The sequence below is a fragment of the Micromys minutus genome, assembly GCF_963924665.1.
Source record: "Micromys minutus genome assembly, chromosome: 30".
NCBI lineage: Eukaryota > Metazoa > Chordata > Mammalia > Rodentia > Muridae > Micromys > Micromys minutus.
The window spans coordinates 11,552,914-11,565,178 of record NC_137965.1 but is presented as its reverse complement, the minus strand read 5'-3'; the positions used below and the strand labels follow the sequence as shown (position 1 = coordinate 11,565,178).

General features: G+C 43.4%; 1 protein-coding gene across 1 annotated transcript in view; it reads right to left on the bottom strand.

Annotated features, from left to right (window-relative positions):
• Positions 1–12,265, bottom strand: part of UST (uronyl 2-sulfotransferase) — a gene marked incomplete at its 5' end in the record, with an annotated part of 252,690 nt that overhangs the window by 122,380 nt on the left and 118,045 nt on the right. The window lies entirely within an intron of this gene.

The following is a 12,265-nucleotide window of genomic DNA, read 5'->3' as shown; positions in this document are numbered from 1 at the left end:
CTTTCACCACTTTGTCTCTGTCATCCCCAATAAAGCTCTTCCATGTGGAACTGCACTGGCCTGGTGTGGTCTGTCTGGACGCCAGCAGCAGGCATGACTGGAGCTCCGCTGAGTGCCTGGCACATGGTGGACCTTATCAGCGGACCTGAGCTGTACCTGCTCCTCTCAGGAGTCCTATGAGGCAGGAGCCATTGCCAGTCTCAAACTGTATGTAAGGATACCTCGGGGTCGTTTGTACTGTTGGAGGCCAGGCTTATAAGCAGAGGCCTTGGGCCGGAGGCTGGCTCAGTCTTACAGCAACCTCATTTGGTTGCGTCGAAAGGTGGAGGGAAACCTAGAAGTCTCATTTTTGAAATGGAGAGCTGGGTCTCAGCCAGTCACAAGCTAGCATCTGATCAGACTGTGCCTAAATAAAGGCAAGAAACCCAGGTTTAAACAGGCACCTTCTCTCTGTACTTAACTTCCTAACACTGTATAACATGCTGCCCACTTTGCATAGCGGAGCTCCCTAAACTCCCAGTCCTGCGTACTGCCCGGTTTGTGAATCGTGAATCATGTTTTGCTCCAATAAATTCTGTCGGTGGTGATCTGCCAGCCGCTTTTCCTCTTAACAGCATTATGCTAATAAATGCAGGTCTTTAAAAACCTCTCCTCCCAAAGCTAGTTCAAACTCAGGCATTTTAATTTTATGGCTGTAAATTACCTAGGAATGCCCTAGCAAGGAAGCCTCTGCTGATACCCAAGCCTTAAAAAAAAAAAAAAAAAAACTAATATGTACTTTGAAGAATACTGACAATAAATTACTCATTTCATCACAAAAGGTAAAAGGTGCACACAGAAAACATGGGAAAAACACTTTGCGGAGTAACTGCCCCGATGAAACAATTTTGAAAACACTTGGGTCTGGTCTCTTGCAATGACCGTGGCATTTGTCCACAGAAATGTTGTAACATCTCTAGTGGATACACGGAACTGCATACTGTACTGAATTCTATGCATAGCGTGCCTTTCCTACACATGTACTCCTCCTAGGACGAGGGTGGTGTGTAAATTAGGCACACTGGGAAATAAACAAGAGTAAACAAAAGACAAGCACTCATTACACTAGACCAGAAGAGAGCTAAGGAGTGTGAGATACCATCCACGCTCTGTGGTAACTGATGTGAGATGACAGGACCCCTATTTGATGAGGCAAGGGATGTGGCCTGGTCCACTATGACGGATGGGTGTTTCCACAGTGACATAATGCTTTGCTATTATGTGAGTGAGTTTTGATCCCTATGACTCTAAGACAGTCTGATGATAAACACAACAAGGTCACCGAGTAGCAGACAGAGCACACAGTGTGAATACCCTGTCTCAGGCAGAAGAGAAATCTGTTTTATCTCACTATTTTTTGTCACATACAATCACCCATTTCTCAAATTTCCCACTTAACACCTGGGAATATGGTTGGCCTTGGGTAACCGAGTCAAAAGAAGAAATACACAAAGGATATTCCATCAAGACAATTCTTTGCCTAGAAAAATGACAGATAGACAGACAGACAGATAGATAAGACAGATGTAGATATGCATGCAAATACACACCTTCACACAAGTATGTGTACATGTGTGTGCGTGTTTGCAGTCCTAGGACCTGTAACTTTAATTTTTTCAATTAAAAATGTAAAGGTTAAGTGATGTTTCTTAAACACTTTAACCTCACCTTTTATCCCACTACCCATCAGAGGTAGTAGAAAAGGAAGGATATGGGGAAGTGAACCTGTTTAGAAAGGTTCTTAGGAGCAACTCCCGTCTGTGTTGTCTGGAAACCGGGAGTCCAGTTCACAGGTGAGCAGAGGCCACTTGGTCCACTCACAAACACTTTATGGATCTATCAGTAGTGCAATTCGGTAGTGCTGGGTTAGCGGCTTTGAGTAATGAGTTAAGCAAACAGGTGAAGACCAACATGATGCCCATCAAGGAAATACACGCAATTCAGAGCTGTCTGGTGGCACTGGAGTCCGACAGCTAAGTATGTAACTATCATGAAGCTACTGCAGTTATATTTTGAAATGTTTAGATGTGTAGAGATAGAGCTGTGTAGGTGGGGGCTAAAGTCTCCGGAGATAAAAATGGTTGCTGTCTGTGTCTTGACTCCAGAAAACCCACAGGAAAAGGAAGGGAGGGAGTCTATGAATGAAATAAAAGTCCAGGCTCCCATGACAAAGACATGACAAATGATGTGGGCTGTACAATAGACACTAACTAGTTTCTTACAGCTCTGTGGGCTCTGCAGTTCGAGATCAAGGTGATGCTTAATGCTGCCGGAGGTGAGAAACTCTTCTAGTTCGCAAACTGTGCATTCTTGCTGGAGCCTCACACTATCAACAGACAGTTCTTGGTTGTCCTGTTTTTTCTTGCAGAGCATTGATCCAGTTCATGAAAACTCCATTTTCGTGACCATGTCACTTTCCCAAGGCCTCCTCCCTGGGCGTCATCACACTGGGCATCCGAGTAGAGAGACTCTCTGGTGCACTGTAGGAAAGCATTCACCTGCCAATCAAAAGCTGACTGGCCAATGAGCTGAAGCGGAATTAGAAGGTGGGACATCCGGCAGAGAGGAATCAGGCGCAGACAGAGGATTCACTGGGGCACAGAAGGAGACATCCATGAAACTGAGGACCAGGTAACTGACCATGTGGACTTAGAATAAATGGAATAATTAAGTTATGAGCTAGTAGGGAACAGGCTTAAGGTTTAAGCATTTATTCACAAGTATAAGAAACTCTCAGAGTTTTTATTCTGGAGAACTTGTGCAAGGGTAAAGCCTACAGTTACACATCTGAGCTTCAAGATAAGAACCTGGAAGACACACATATTCAGTCCCTAGCACTGTGTATTGGCAACTTGTGCTGATGGAAGACAGGCATTAAATATTGACTTTGTCAAGTTGGTACTACACTTCATGATTAAAGTGTTCTATACTTAAACTTCAGAGATCAGATTTGACAGAAGTTCTATATTTTTAGGTAGAAAATATATTTGTCTGATGAAATGTTCTCCTGTATGGCAGAATTCTTCTTTATATAACTATCTTTTCTTTTTTTTTTAACCAGATGCTTGTTCCCCTTGGCATAGGAAAGTGAAAAACTGTAGTCAGGATTTCATGTTAAGAAAACAAAATCTTGGGAAAAAGAGAAATCACATATTAAGATGGTTTTCAACCAGAACTCGTTTTCCTATGCCCCAAACTTTTAGGATCATTCAGTGCTGATGGTCAAATTATCTTTTCGACAAATTGACATCTAACTCATTCCTCACATCACGTGACCCCCATCCTCTCAGATTATCTTTGGACCATACAGAAACTGCTAAAACTGTCAAAATCACTCGCTTGGAGAATACACAATAAAGACTTGCTTTGTGAGTCAGAATCTTTATATACAGTCCGGAATGGCTTGGAACTTGCAACCCTCCTGCCTCAGATTCCCAAGTGCTCAGGACCACAGGAGTGTGCTATGCCACCCTGCTATTGTAAAGATGCTCCGAAGTAGCATTGAAAGCAATTGTAAAAATCTCAGTAGATGGGCTTGTCTGTCTGGTCGTGGCAGGGAGCTTACAGATCACCAACCAGAGCCCCCAGAACTCCTAACGAATAGCAGCTACCAAAGAATATACATGACGGGACCCATGGCTCCAGCAACATATGTAGCAGAGGACGGCCTAATCAGGCATCAAAGAGAGGAGAGGCCCTTAGCCCTGCAAAAGCTCGATAAGCCAGTGTGGGGGAATGCCAGGGCAGAAGATGGGAGGGAGTGGGTGGGTGGGTGGGGGAACACTTTCATAGAGGCAGGGGGAAGGAGGATGGGACAGGGGGATTCCAGAGGGGAAACCGGGAAAGGGGATAACATCTGAAATCGAAGTAACGAAAATATCCAATGGGGATTGAGGGTGGGGTGAGGGAGAGACAAAGTTGACCTAACTGATTATTGGAGAGGGAAAAAGAAAGGTCCGGGTCATTCAGAGTTAACGTTTCCAACTGGGTGGATAGTTGTGATCCTATGGGTGTGACCTAAAGAACAATAGGTTAAGGCATGACAAGAAACCTCTGTTAGAGAGTTCTAGACCAAGGAACGGGTGACCCAATCAGGAGTGTCAAAGCATCCTCTGACGGGCCAGGGAAATGGCTCAGTGGTTATGAGCACACAGAGGGCCTGTGTTCCATTTCCTGTAGCCGTGTCCCATAGCTCACAATTGCTGGCAACTCCAGCTCCAAGGTGTCCATAACCTCTTCTGTCCTTCCCACACGCCTGCTCTCGTGTGCACATATCTACACATATGCCTAACTTATAAAACAAATCACCTTTAGGAGAAGCATTCAGAGTCACTTTGGAAGATTTATAGACTCTAATTTATGAACTGTATCTGTGTTTCCCCAAAGCAAGCAAATTAATTCCAGGTTCTATTAGCCAGCAACAACTTTGCTAATACACAAACAAGCAGCAGGTAATTCTGCCGCCTGCCCTGAAGGAAGCAGAGCGCATGGCTCTATTCCATAAGCTTCGCTGATGCTTCTGTACCTGTAGAATGAGACATGCCATACCTAAAGCAGCAAGTACTCTTTCTCACACCGTGAAAGGAGACTCGCAGCCTAGCCGGTTGGCCATACCACACTGGCCATCATTTTGCCGTTGTAAAAGGGTTCATGGGGGATTCCTATCTAGAACGTTTTATCTTCCTACCAGGAATGTTGACCAGCATAACCACTCAGGGGCCGTCAGTTTTCTGAGTGGAGGTAGGATGCAAGCACATGTTCTCTCAGAGCTCCGATACCACCTTTAGACGCCATGGCATTGAATGCCTAGGCGCGGAGAGCCACTGGTCTATGGGTGCCCACAGGACCCACTGTAAAATGACACAAGGCCACCTTGTGTCACCTGCCCAAGGCACCTGAAGTAGAAGATCAGTAGAGCCTTTTTCAGAGTGACGTGGGAATTTTCAGTCCGATCAACATATCTAAGAATTTTAAATCATACATTAAAAAAATTTTTTTTTCTAGTGTTTTCTCTGAGTGCTGTCAGCACAAGACTTTAGACAACCTTCCCATGTCTGAACAGAAGACAGTGCGTGACCCTCTGTCCTGACGGGTCCTTCGGGATTCTGCAGGAAGAATTTTTAGCAACAGAAGCTAATGTTGCCATCACTCGCATACATTAGCAGATACTATAATTATTGCTGATAAAACCAGTGCTTTAGAGTATGCAGGCACTGCCTTACTTTCCGTTAAATGGGACTTGAGAATTGTATGCACACTACACATGAGTTACAAAATATGCTATCTGCATAGGAGTGACTCAAATCATTTGTGTTTGAGCCACTGAAAATAAAAATCGATATAAAAATCATTAAAATATAAATTCTGATGCTCTCAATTTGTTTTACATATGGCCTAAAAACCAAGGTTTCAAATAAATGGCACAAGACCGTAGTTAAATATAATAAGTAAAATAAAATTTTCTCTTATTTAAAATAGTGGTGGCTCCCCTTTTTTAACTCACACAACAAAACCCAAGAGGTAGGAACCTCCCAGTCTCTAAGATGGTGAAATGGGAATGCTGGGAATCTTCTCTTGCAAACTTCACAGAAGTGTGTGTGTGTGTGTGTGTGTGTGTGTGTGTGTGTGTGTGTGTACGTGGTGTTGCACAATTCATTAATTAAGTAATGGAACCAGGAAGGCAATGTGTTAAGCTAGCACATCTCCATCCTAGGGCTCCTTAGACGTGGCCAAATTGCAAAACCTTCCCGTTAGAGATTTCACACTCCCAAAAGGTACTGGAGCCAACCTGAAACTTAAGGCGGGACCCCTAGGAAATTGGTCTGCTCTTTTTCTGCACATTAAGACGTCCTTGGAACGAAGTGGCCCTCCCTTGTAATGCAATTGTTCCTTCAACCTTACGTCTTATTGATCTCTTTGGAGAAAAAAGCACACGTCAGCCTGTGCCCTCCTTGAATTACCACTGACTCTTAATGAGTCAGGTTCATCTAAAGGGTACGTTCCCTCCTACAGGCCGTGACTTCTTGGAGGCTGTTTCTGAGAGCTGACACCTCCGTAAAGCAGTAAAGCATCTCGACAGCTCCTTCCTGACAGAGATAAATAACAGAGTAATTTCCTAGTTGGGATGTACGTTATGGTTTCTAATTTCAGGTTTTTGGTAAACACTGCTTTTGGCTCCTCTTTGGTCATCACGACTCAAAAGCACATTTGACATATTGTCAATGCCACCACTGGCCAGAGAGAATGCAAATGAGCAGACTGGGGTTTCAAGGCAGGGACAATTTTCTAGAACACACTGCAGTGTGCACACTGAAAAACTTCCAGTGAGCTGGACGTCTGTCTGAGAGTCTGAACGGTTGTGCTGTTGACCAGCCCGGAGCGAATTTAAAATGGGTGGTGTTGAAAAAGAAGACTTTTGTACCCAGTGCCACCCTGTGGAAAAGGGAGGCAAACATAAGACTGGACCAAGTCTCCATGGTCTGTTTGGGGGGAAGACAGGTCAGGCTGCTGGATTCTCTTACACAGATGCCAACAAGAACAAGGGCATCACCTGGGGAGAGGATACCCTGATGGAGTATTTGGAGAATCCCAAAAAGTGCATCCCTGGAACAAAAATGATCTTCACTGGAATTAAGAAGGGAGAAAGGGCAGACCTCAGAGCTTATCTTAAAAAGGCTACTAATGAGTTAATTCCACTGCCTTATTTATTACAAAACAAATGTCTCGTGGCTGTTAATGTGTATCATAACTTACTTCATACATCCAAATCAGATCATGAATGGCTAACCATGTTTTTGTTGGACAGTCCTGTCTTTTTACAACAGTAAAACTGACTTGTTGTAGCGTGACAAAAAAAGAAAAAGAAAAAGAAAAAAAGTTCTCTGTATACTTTTAGTATGGAATATATATGTATTATGTATGTATGTATGTATGTATGCATTTGTGATTCTGCTTTAATTTCATTCTTGGTTACCCAACTGTATTAATTTAAAGTACCAAGAAAGGCCAAACATCAGATGCTGATATTCAGTGGCTGACATGGGGGTATTAAAAGACAGCTCCTCCCCTTAGAAATCACAAAAGAGGCTTCCAGACAGCATTTGGTCCTCTTGCCTGATCAGGTTTGCCCATGCGAGGATACAGGGATCCTCATCTTGTAAGAATGCAGGTCTCGCCAGACAACTTTACCTGCCCACATCTTGGTTTTGGACGCCCCCAGCTCTCAGAACCTAGAGACTACTTGACTTAGCCAGTCTCTGACACTTTCTTAAAGAAGCACAAAACAGCCTTAGGTGGCCCAGGAACCGAGAGGGCGATTTGGTATTGTAATTCTTCTGCCTCTCTATTTGCAAACACACATCTATAGACTACTGACTCATCCAGTGCCAACAAGGGACTGACATTCACCAGCAGTGAATGGATTACCCTAAGCATTGTGTAAGGCTCCTTCCAGCTAATCCTCTCAACAACCATACCCTGTTGGGCCTTTTGTCTCTATTCCACACAGGAGGAAACTGGATAATAGATATTCAGAAATCAGGGCCAACTCCCTCAGTGAGCAAAGAGACACAAGTTTAATCTGAAGGTTTATTAAGCTCCAGCAGCAAAGTTCCCACTACTGCTGTGGCAAGCTTGAGAGAAAAAAGAAAAATAAACCTCTATACCTCAACTGGCCATCGAACAACCTCATAACAGTTCTATGAAGCACACAGAAGATATTTACCACTTCAGTTTGTTTTGGGCGGTAGTGTTGTCCATGATGCTTTTAAACTACACTACAAAATCATATTCTAAACCAAAAGACCTGAACTTCTCCACAACTCTTGTACTGTGCCCATTGTTCTTATCACCACACAACGGAAAAGGGGTATCGGGTTTTAAAGAGAAAGAAGCAAGAGAAAAGAGATGAGGGTCAACACGAGGGACAGTTTGTGACTCTACCTAAGAAGCAATGTCCTCTCTGGACACCCCTAGTGATCAATGTCCTTCAGTACCATGGGTCCCAGGGATGTGTGACAGAGTCAGGTTGGACAGAGCTGACATAAGTACAGACTCACTTTGGATACCTCTGATTGACATATGAAAATATTCTTCCAGGTATATAATCACAACATACTTTCAAAGCCAAACCAGAAGCACCAAACCTGTTCCAAGCCCTTAAGGCATAATATGGATAAGCAATGTTTCACATACACTGGAATCGTGTGCAGAGGCTGTTGTTGCAGATTAGTGCAAGGTCTTAAGTGCCATTAATTTGTGTGTGTGTGTGTGTGTGTGTGTGTGTGTGTGTGTACTCGTGAACATATATGCATGTGTGCACATCCATACATGCTTTATAGTTTTGTGAGTTTCAGTCAATAACAGGAGTTCAGAGCTGCCTTCTACACAGAGCATCAATTTGTCAAGGACCAAATAAGGACATTAGTATCTGGGAGTAGTCCTCTCTATGGAAGTCCACTTTATCATCATCATCATCATTATTACTACTATTATTAATGTGCACAATCAAACATACTGTGACATGTATGTGGAGGTCAGAGGTCAACTGGTAAGAGTTAGTTCTCTCCTTCCACTCTGGATTCTGGGATTTAAATTTGGGACTTCAGGCTCTTCCTTCTGGTTCCTTTGAGCATTACACACATGTGGTACAGAGACATCCATGCAGACAAAACACACAAACTAATGAAATCATATTTTAAAATTAACTTCAGTAATATGACCCATAAGCCACAAAATTTAATAGTTTTCTTAAAATATCATAACAATCAGCCTAAAATATAGTGAAATAAAAAAAAATGATTCCACTAAGAATAGCGGCCAAAAATAATAAAATATACAAGACTAACCTTTTAAAATAAATTTACCAAATGTCCCTGTGTGGAACCCAAGAACTCTGTGATCAACAAAGTTTAGGGAATAACATGACAAGCTCTTAGAAATTAGGAATAGAATGAGTGGATGGTGATTAACTACATTAAGAAGCTTTTCTGGATACTATAGTAAATAGACAAACGTAATATGGAGGAGGAAGGAAGGAAGAAAAAGGAAAAGAAAGAGAAGGAAAAAGAAGAAAGACTTGTGGCCAGTTCTTCCTGGAAAAATCAGTCTGCAAGTAAAGAACGGCCAGAAAAGCAGAGAGTGAACTTGAGGAGGAGAAAGCAGGCAGTAAAAATAAGTTCATCTCCCAGGACACCCATTTCCAAGATGCGAAATTCACGGAGTATCTGGATGATGACACACCCTGGGCACGAAACCGTAAACTTTCCAAACACTAAGAATAATAGCTTCCATAGAGACAGATTGGATTCTCAGATAAAGCACCTCGAAATATTCTTAACAGCAATGCTGAAATCTACAGTAAAACAGATGAAGACTTTCAGTTTGCAGGGGAAATGGCCCTAAGGTGGAGGCCCCTGCTCAGGGGCACTTGCCTGCAGGCTTAACTCCCCAGCCACGCCCACCGACAACCAGCCACGCCCACTGAAAGCAGCCACGCCCACCCTCCCCTCCCCTTCAGAGTTGCACTAGATCCCTTTTCTAACAGGGCCAATGACCTGCTCAGAAAAGCGAATGTGTCACTTTTGGGATGAAGGGATGAAAAACAGCCATAGAGACCTCCCATCGGATGACATCACAAGACAGAAACAACCTGGGCCCCTGAGCTACCAAACAAAGTCTAGTATGTGAAGCTTCTGAAACGCTGGAGTTGATGATTGTTTTTCATCACGCTATCCTGTTCTGATTCACAAAGAGTGCCAACGCAGAATTCTATATACTGCCAAGTGCTGAGTGAAGGTAATAATGAAGATATTTCCAAGAAACAACATTTCAGAAAATGTCATACTAATCTTCCCCCTGAAGGCTGAGAAGAGGAAGGAAATATACCTAGAGGGCACAGTGATGGCCCCCAAGAGATACAGTTATAGGAACTTCTAGACTCTGTGGATTGTTCATATAACCCTGCTGACAAAAGGGACTTTGAAACTTGGGTTACAAGAGGATTGGTGGGTGGGAAGGGAGTCTAGGCTATCCAGGTGGGACTGTTAAAAATCACAATGGTTCTGGTAAAGGCAAGAGGAGTAACAGTCAGATGCAGAGATTGGAAGATACTACACAACCGGCTTTGAAGACCAAGAAAGGAGTCATAACCTGAGGAACAATGGTGGCTTCTAGGAGCTAAAAGAATCAAACAAGTTGATTACTCCCTCAAGCTTCCAGAAGGAGTACAGTCCAAGTAACATACTGATTTGGGGGCTTTTTTGAGACACATTTCAGAATTATGACCTCTAGGGCTATAAAACAATAAATTGTGTTGTCACTGAGATCGTGCTAATTAGACTCAGCAACAGAAAAAAAAAAACTAACGTGCAACATGTTTTCAGAATTTTTTTTTGCGGGGGAAGATATTGATGGCATCTATCCCTTCCTTATGAGGCCCCAATAGTGAACCAAGGTATGATATGATTCCATAAAGGGGTCCCCTAGAAACCAATGAATCCATTGAGTTTATTTACATAGCATGGGGGAGGGGCTACCGGCAGGTGTGCGGCTGGGAAGGCAGTCCTCACATAGCTGCACCCGAAAGTCTTCACCCAGCGTGGATGATGCCTTACTCATAGAACTGTTCTTCTTTCTTCTCACATCACCTCTCCCAGCCTACATACCCTAGGACATCCCTAAACCCTGAGGCTATGTACAATTAGGGTACAATGCAAGTGACTGGTAGACTCTCAAGAAAGGGACTAAGGACCTTCCTTCTACAAGGTAATGTCAATAATCCACAGACCCAATTACGATGGACCCCAGTAAGGAAGTAACAGCCAATCAGATGACGCCATTGTCGGTGTTGCTCAGAGCTCTTCATTCCCCATTACACGCTTCCCCAGAACTTGGAGAAAGTGGAGTAGAAGGTATGGGAGGTCTCAGGATGCACCTGAGCATTTGGCTAAGGATGGGGATGGAGCATGTGAGAGGTGCTCATGAAAGACATCAACAGGACATGGATACGTCATGTGTGACATAATCAATGTGGGCAAAGTCCCACAGGAAAAAAAATTTACAAATTAGGGGATGGGTTCAAGGATCATCTAGAAATCATAGAAAAGCAGATAATAAATGAAACAAAAAGCAAATTGACCATAAGGACAAGGAAGAAATGAATCTAAGAAGGGCTGTAGTTGGAGCCACCACGAGGATTAAGCCAATACAGCTTCTAAAACCCTGAGGCAATTGACATGTTGCCCATGACTGGCGGTATGAGCTTTTCTCCACTAACTGAAGCAATTTCTTGGTTAAATATGCTTTCCAACAAATGTGTGATTTCTACATGTCTGTGTCCCACTGTCCAAGACACCCCAATCCTAGAGCCAACTAAAGCTTCTGACTGGTGCTGCTGGATTTCCTCAGATTTGGAGAATGCTGTGACATCCTAAGGATGACAGAAGGTGGGATGGAAGGTGGGAGCAGAGAGTGGACTCCCACAGTTTCTTCAGACATCCATCCGTGCACTACTGTGGTATATGTGGGTGCGCGTGTAAACAACATTTAAGATATAGAGAGCACTGGACCTCTTCCCAGTGGTAACTGGTCCTCTGGGAATGAGGTGCGGAGGATGCTAAAAAGAACAGACATAGAAAAAAATACTTTTAAGGCTGGGGCTGCCCAGGATATTTTTTCAGAAATGATGAAGATACGTTTAGATTAGCATTAAATTATTAAGAGAGAAATGGGTCCATCATGTTCTTCTTGAGAACACATTACAAGTTCATAAAATGGACAAATTTAGCAAAGGTCTTGTGTCTGAACTTGGACACATACTTCCACTGAAAGCTGACCTCTGGGGAGGCATTTTGGCCGGTCCAAATACTTCCACATGAGCGTTAAGAACAGGGATGGGTGTGAAGGGCGGGGGAGGGGGAATATTGGTGACTTTGGGAGGCAAACAGTCACTGTTACATAAGCTTGACCTGTTTCCCCCCGTGAAGACTATTTTGCCTTCTGAGGTATCAGTGACCCGTCTTACTGAAAACTCTAAACAGGGGTCATTACAGCCCCCGCTGGCCTTGGAGGCTTTTGGATTGATTTAAAACTGAAATGTTCAAGTCATGACTTTACTTATTTGATCCACACAAGAGAGAGAGGAAGGAGGGTGCGGTGGGGACAGCTGCAAGGTCATGTTCATTAGAGCGAGGCAAAACCCAACTCTTCTCCTTACTCTGCCTTGTTA